This window comes from Nomascus leucogenys, chromosome 17, assembly GCF_006542625.1.
Source record: "Nomascus leucogenys isolate Asia chromosome 17, Asia_NLE_v1, whole genome shotgun sequence".
NCBI lineage: Eukaryota > Metazoa > Chordata > Mammalia > Primates > Hylobatidae > Nomascus > Nomascus leucogenys.
The window spans coordinates 90,530,380-90,537,965 of NC_044397.1; the positions used below are offsets into that span (position 1 = coordinate 90,530,380).

General features: G+C 54.5%; 1 long non-coding RNA gene across 1 annotated transcript; it reads left to right on the forward strand.

Annotated features, from left to right (window-relative positions):
- The first annotated feature begins 793 nt into the window (after positions 1-793).
- On the forward strand, positions 794-6,569 carry LOC100590481. The gene is made up of 6 exons (XR_004026504.1): positions 794-930; positions 2,868-2,892; positions 3,007-3,060; positions 3,249-3,323; positions 3,431-3,529; positions 6,173-6,569. It is a non-coding gene; the product is annotated as an uncharacterized LOC100590481 (long non-coding RNA).
- Positions 6,570-7,586: the final 1,017 nt, after the last annotated feature.

Sequence of the window (7,586 nt, forward strand, 5' to 3'; positions counted from 1 at the left end):
CGAGGAGCTGGGACTACAGGCGCGCGCCACCACGCCCATCTAATTTTTGTATTTTTAATAGAGACTGGGTTTCTCCATGTTGGCCAGGCTGGTCTCGAACTCCTGACCTCAAGTGGTCCGCCCACCTCGGCCTTCCAAAGTGTTGGGATTACAGGAGTGAGCCAACGCACCCAGCCGCTAATGTATTATTATTATTATTCTGTAGAGACGCAGTCTGGCTATGTTGCCCAGGCTGGTCTTGAATTCCTGCCTCTGCCTCCCAAAGCGCTGGGGTTACAGGCGTGAGCCACCGCGCCCTGCGGCTGCAGGTCTTTTATAAGGCAACTGTGGACCCTGGACCGCTCCCTGAAAACCTCCCCTTCAACCCCGTCTCCTCCCTCACCTGGTCTACCCCGAATCCTTCCCCTCTGGTCCTTCTCGTCCTCTCCAGGGGAGGTGAGGGACTCGAGAATCGCGCCCTGCTTCTCTCCCCACGGCGCCGACCCCAGCCCACGCAGTAAAAAGACCCCCCTTGAGGCTGATTCCGGGTCCAGTTGGGAGCGGCGGGCCCTAAATCACCTCCCCCGCGGGCCGTACCATTCTGGCCGGGGGGACCTGGGCGGGGACTCGCGGAGGGCTTCCCCCGGGGACTGCCTCTGTCGAGACTCTCTCCAGCCCAACAGGAGGATGGGAAGGAGACTTGTGTGGGGGCCTCGGGCTGGCGGGTCGCGGGTTCCTTGTCCCCCGCCTTGGCGCCTCCCCGCCCACCGTCCCTCCCTGGCATTGGTTGGCGCCAGGGGGAGCCAAGGCTCCATCCTTTCTGCGCAGGTTCCCGCCGCACTCGCAGAGACCTGGAGCGTCCAGGTGGGAGACTGGTGTGTTCCGGGCGTCCGCTCCTCAGCGGATGTGGCAGCCCCGAGCCATGGCTCTCGCCGTCCGAGTCGTTTATTGGTAAGCGCAGCGGCCAGCGGCCCCTGTCCCCGACCCCCGCCGGGACCTGGTCCTCCTCACCCTCGGAGCCGGGGTCTGGGAGCCGCGGGGAGAGGACCCGTGGGAGCCCCTGTGTGGGAAAAAGGATTCCAGTGTGGGTGGGGTGGGCGTACGGAGGGGCGAAAAACAGAGGGCGGTGGTCCCCAGGCCCCCTCTTCGACTTGTGACACGCTGGGCATCTCGGGTTATAAAAGGTGGGGTTGAGATGGGTGTGTGTCAATTTCGAACCCCCGACTCCGGGGCTCCGCTGGGGAAGCGGCTGGCGGTCAGCTTTGTAAAGAGACCTAAGGCTCCTCCACCCTAAGGCTTCCCCTCCCCCAATATCCCGAACAGTCGCGGGGTGGGGATAGTGAGAGCCCAGAAGGTTCGAGAACGTCTCAGCCTGTGTTTCAGAAGCACTTGAATTGTTGGCCTCTGCCCAGTGGGTTCCCTTGGCCACGAACCCCACTCCTTTTCTGGCCTCAGTTTTCCGTCTGTGGCAAGAGGGAGGCTCTGTGTCAGCACCGAACACGCTTAATTTCTGCAAGTCTCAGGAAGGATATAATAGGATAGATAAATTACGTTCTCTCCACTCCCCAGCACCTAATACTGTGTGGCATGCTGTGGGTATTTAATAAATACGTGTTCAATGAATTGATCCTCCCAGGAATCCTTTAAGAGAGGGGAATTTTAGGCCAGGCGCCGTTGATCACGCTTGTAATCCAAACACTGGGAGGCTGAGGCGGGTGGATCGCTTGAGCCCAAGAGTTCGAGACCAGCCGGGGCAACCCAGGGAGACCCCTCGTCTCTACAGAAACTTAAAAAGCTAGCCGGGCGTGGTGGTGTGCACCTGTAGTCGCAGCTACTTGGGAGGCTGAGGGAGGATCACTGGAGCCCGGAAGGCGGAGGTTGCAGTGAGCTGAGATCGCGCCACTGCCCTCCATCCTGGGCAGCAGAGTGAGACTCTGTCTCAAAAAAAAAAAAAAAAAAGGTACATTAAAGAGAGAGGAATTTCAGTTCTATCTTACAGGGTGAGAAAACTGAGGCTGGGACTGAGGTGAGGGCGGGTCAGTAGCTTCAAGTCTGGACTGCAGGTGACAGGGGTAACTGGAACCTGGGTTTGCCGGCAGCTTTCCAATGTCTCTGCCTGCTCGACAAAGCAGAGGCAAGAGTGACATTTTGAGACGCCTACCAGGCCTGTGCACCAGATTCCAGTCCCGAAATAGCCTGCTGTGGGGGTTGGGTGAGCTTGTATTTCACCCTGGGGACTGGGAAGGTGTTCAGAATCTAGGAGCCGCAGGGCCAGGTGCAGTGGCTCATGCCTGTAATGTCAGCACTTTGGGAGGCGGAGGTGGAGGCCGAGGCGGAGGCGGGCGGATCCCCTGAGGTCAGGAGTTCGAGACCAGCCTGGCCAACATGGTGAAAAAACAAAAATTAGCTGGGCGTGGTGTAAGAATCCAGGAGCTGCAGGGTTTTCCTTGGTGTGCTGCGAGGGCTGTGGGTGAGGGCGGTGGGCACAGGGAGTGGGTGGGGACCTTATTTGTGCTGTTCTTCTCCTAATCCAGTTCTGGTTTTCCCCCGGTCCCCGACTCGGATTTGTGGTCTCCTTGTGTCCTCTCTCTCTATCCGCTTTTTCCCCTCCCCCTTCTCTGTCTCTTGCTTGGTGTTGATTTTCTGTGTGTCTCTGTGCGTCCCCGTGCCACCCACTGTGCTGTGCCCCAAAACTCTGCCTGGCTGGTGCCTGCCTTCTCTCTTGAGGGCATCTGTCACCTCTTCTGCCTGGTCATCTGTGTTCCTCTTTATTTCTTCCTGGTCCCACCTTGCTCTCTCCCCACACCGCCTGTCTCTACCCTCCTCTCCCCGACCCCCCACTTCTCCCTCTCTCCCCTGGGCTCCGATGTCTTGGACTCTCCTACCAGTGGCGCTTGAGGCTACAAGTCCAAGGTAAGCAGAGTGGATGCCCGGGGGGCATTCCTGGAAGCTGGGGAGGGGTAGAGTGCCTATCGGGAGGGGGCTGACTGGTATGACCCCTGCTGTGACCTTGCACCGTGTTTTCAGTATCTTCAGCTCAAGAAGAAGTTAGAAGATGAGTTCCCCAGCCGCCTGGACATTGTGAGTCTTGGGATGGGAAGAGACTTGAGCACAGCCACTGTGCCGGACCCTTAGGCCTGGATGGCACTTGGGGGGTGTTAGGTCGGCCCTATCCCCTTCACCCATGTTCTCCATCCCCGGGGAAGGGGAGGGTCTCCCCAAGAGGACATCTCAGCCCCTCCAACATCTCCCCCACCCCCTTTCCTCAGTGCGGCGAGGGAACTCCCCAGGCCACCGGGTTCTTTGAAGTAATGGTAGCCGGGAAGTTGATTCACTCTAAGAAGGTATGTCTGTCTGTCCGTCCTGCCTCGTTTTGGGGCTAGCGTGGGGTTGGGGCTGAGGTTGGTGACTTGGTCCAAGCTCACCCCTTCCTTCTTCCTCCTCTCCCTAGAAAGGCGATGGCTACGTGGACACAGAAAGCAAGTTTCTGAAGCTGGTGGCCGCCATCAAAGCCGCCTTGGCTCAGGGCTAATGCGCCCTGAAGGCAGAGGTGAGGGGGCCCACTAGACAGAGACACCACCCTTTGGATCTTCTCCCTGCCCCATGCTCTGACTCCTTGGCCCGGGGTGGAGAGCCTGGGAGATAGGGGGGACATCACATGTGTCCCCAGAGTGAGCGGGATAAAGTTAGACCCGGTTGGTGCAGGATGACAACTGAGATGGGGTCACAGGTGTGCAGGGTGACAGCTGAGATGGTCATGGGTCAGAGGTGTGCAGGATGACAACTGAGATAGAGTCAGAAATATGCAGGATGACAGCTGAGATGGGGTATACAAGATGACAGCTGAGTTGGTGGTGGGGTCAGAGGGCTGCCCTAAAACAGCTCTCCTGGTTTGGGAATGAAAAGTGCTAGCGACCCGGCGGTTCAGAATCTGGAACTCTAGGCCTTTGTCCCATTGCCAGGAAACAGTTCCCAACCCAGCACGTCATGTAACAGCGTCCGGCCACGTTCCCAGCATGTTTTGAGACAGAATTTCCTTGCTCCACAATTTCGAGTAGGTCACTAATTATCATCGGGCTCTGAACCTGAGAATTAGTTCTAGGAATATTCTAGACCTGATCCAGCTCCAGAAACATCCACTTTAGAACTGAACGTGAGTCTAAGAATGCTCTAGAAACAAAAGCTAACTCTAGAACGGATTGTCTGCTCCAGAACAACCCTAGAGCTGACTCCCAGTTCTCCCCAAAGAGCAGAGAATGAAATACACCACCAGCTCCCAGCACACCGTAAACCTGAGCCCCCCTTCCCAACCCAGCAACTGAGAAATGTGAACCAGCTCCTCAACACTAGAATTGACCGCTAGTTCCTGGAGTTGGCTACTGGTTCCTTATCACTGTTTTTCCTTCTTTCTTTCTTTTTTTTTTTTTTCTTTTAAGATGGAGTCTTGCTCTGTCGCCCAGGCTGGAGTGCAGTGGTGTGATCTTGGCTCACTGCAGCCTCTGCCTCCTGGGTTCAAGCAGTTCTCCTGTCTCAGCCTCCCAAGTAGCTGGGATTACAGGCACATGCCACTATGCCCGGCTAATTTTTGTATTTTTAGTAGGTCTCACCATGTTGGCCAGGGTGGTCTTGAACTCCTGCCTTCAGGTGATCCACCCGCCTTGGCCTCCCAAAGTGGTGGGATTACAGGCGTGAGCCACCATGCCTGTCCTCTTTATGCACTCTGAACCAAGTATTGTTTCCAACCTAATACATTGTGGAACAAGTGGCAATTTCTATATGAACCTCAGGAACGAAGAACTACTTTCCAGCACCTTCTGAGTCTGATTTTCCAGGTTTTAAGCCAATATGGTCCAGATAAGCTTGAAACCCAACCCATTCTAGAACAGTTACTAGCCCTTTGTTCTGGTCTCTGGCACTGCAGGGCCTGGAGCATAGTTTATTTTTTGACGTGGAGTCTCGCTCTGTCGCCCAGGCTGGAGTGCAGTAGCGTGATCTCGGCCCACTGCAACATCTGCTTCCTGGGTTCAAGGGATTCTCGTGTCTCAGCCTCCTGAGTAGCTGGGATTACAGATGTCTGCCACCACGCCAGGCAAATTTTTTTTTTTTTTTTTTTTTTTTTTTTTTTTCAGGCGGAGTCTCTCTCTGTCACCCAGGCTGGAGTGCAGTGGCATGATCTTGGCTTACTGCAAGCTCCGCCTCCTGGGTTTACGCCATTCTCCTGCCTCAGCCTCCCGAGTAGCTGAGACTACAAGCGCCCGCCACCACGCCTGGCTAATTTTTTCTATTTTTTAGTAGAGACAGGGTTTCACTGTGTTAGCCGGGCTGGTTTTGAACTCCTGACTTCAGGTGATGTGCCTGCTTCAGCCTCCCAAAGTGTTGGGATTACAGGCGTGAGCCACCGCGCCTGGCCATACTTTTTACTCCCCTCTAAACTTCAGCACCAGTTCCCACTCCATGCTAATCTGGAACAGAGTATCCCATCCCAACACACTGTGGACCCAAGTACCAGCTCCCAGTGTGCCTTGTGCCAGAAAACTAGTTTTCAAATGCATTAAACTCAAGTTCCGTTTCCTAGAATTCTTTACCAGAGCAGAATGAGGTCATGTTCAATGTGAATTGGGATGTGCCAATTTGAAGTAATGCAGAAACGATATCTTGCCTTTCGTGCAGGTCTGAAACAAAGCAAATCTCTCTAACATAAAGGAAAAGAAAAATGGAATTGCCTAATTCTAAAGCTGCATCAGCTGAATGCATTGTGGACTGTTGCTATTGAGCGTGGGGTGGGGTGCCACCATGCAGGCTTTGAATTCTTTTTTTTTTTTTGAGACGAGTCTGGATCTGTCACCCAGGCTGGAGAGCAGTGGCGCGATCTCAGCTCACTGCAACCTTCACCGCCCAGGCTCAAGCGATTCTCCTGCCTCAGCCTCCCGAGTAGCTGGGACTATAGTTGTGCACCACCACGCCCAGCTAATTTTTCTGGTTTTTGTAGAGATGGGTTTTTTTCGCCTTGTTGCCCAGACTGGTCTCAAACTCCTGGGCTCAAGTGATCCGCCCGCCTCAGCCTCGCACACTGCTGGGATTACAGACGTGAGCCACCATACCCGGCTATCTTTCTTTTAACACGGGCCCCAAGCCTGGCCTCTGTTCCTGCAAACTGACTCCCTACCCCAACCACCTCTTTTTCTCTCCACAGTCCAGGGACCTTGACCCAGCCCCTCTCAGCAGACGCTTCATGATAGGAAGGACTGAAAAGTCTTGTGGACGCCTGGTCTTTCCCTGATGTTCTCGTGGCTGCTGATGGGGGCAGAGATCGATGCCCCTGGTGTTTGCCTCTGTGTGGGAGAGTCTGTGTGTATGTGTCTTCCCCGGAATCCACACCACCCCACCCTCCTCCTGTCCCCTGGTTTGATCATCTCTCTTTGCATACCCCATGTCTTCCCCAGTTGTCCCCTGGAGTTTGGGAGGACATCCCGCCTCAGGCATCCTTCTCAAGGGGAAGCCAAGAGAGGCATCAGGATGGGTGGGTTTCTGCTTGTGGCGACCTTTGCAACCGTTCACGATTCAATAAATATTGGACGAATTTAACCGAATGTGCCTGTGAGGAGTGTATCCTGTTTTACCCCTGTGCCTCCTCCCTCCAAGACCCTGTCCCAGAAATTAGCAACCACGTGTTGAGTGGTCCGTGCACCAGCCCTCTGTAGGGAAGCGCCTTACAGCAATGCTGAGGTTATTTTTTGAGACAGTCTTGCTCTGGAGTGCGGTGGTAGTACGATCCCAGCTCACTGCAGCGTCCCTCTCCTGGGTTCAAGTGATTCTCCTGTCTCAGCCTCCCAAGTAGCGGGACCACAGGTGTGCACTGCTATGCCTGGCAAATTTTTCTTTTTCTTTTTTTTTTTTTTTTTTTTGAGACGGAGTCTTGTTCTGTTGCCCAGGCTGGAGTGCAGTGGCGCGATCTCGGCTCACCACAACCTCCGCCTCCCGGGTTCCAGTGATTCTCTTGCCTCAGCCTCCCATGTGGCTGGAATTACAGGTGCCTGCCACCACACCCAGCTAATTTTTTGTATTTTTAGTAAAGATGGGGTTTCACCATGTTGGCCAGACTGGTCTCGAACTCCTGACCTCAGGGGATCCGCTCGCCTTGGCCTCCCAAAGTGCTGGGATTAATAGGCGTGAGCCATCACACCCGGCTGTTTTTGTAACTATTGATAGCCAGGAAGTGCATGCACACTTTCCTCAAATCAGGTACAATTCTAAACTGATTCACTCTCAAACCTTGACCCACTCATTCTGGGAGGACAGAAATAAAATTGTTCCTCCCCCAAGTCAAATGCTGCTGACACCTGAAACCCACCATATTCCATGGATCTCTGCTCAGTGACATCTGGGAAACAAGTCAGCCATCAACAATAGCAACAAGAGGCCAGGTGCTGTGGCTCATGCTTGTAATCCCAGCACTTTGGGAGGCCAAGGTGAGCAGACTGCTTGAGGCCAAGAGTTCGAGACCAGCCTGGGCAACATGGTGAAACCCCACCTCTACTAAAAATACAAAAATTAGCCGAGTGTGGTGGCAGGTGCCTGTAATCCCAGCTACTCGCCACCTGCCACCA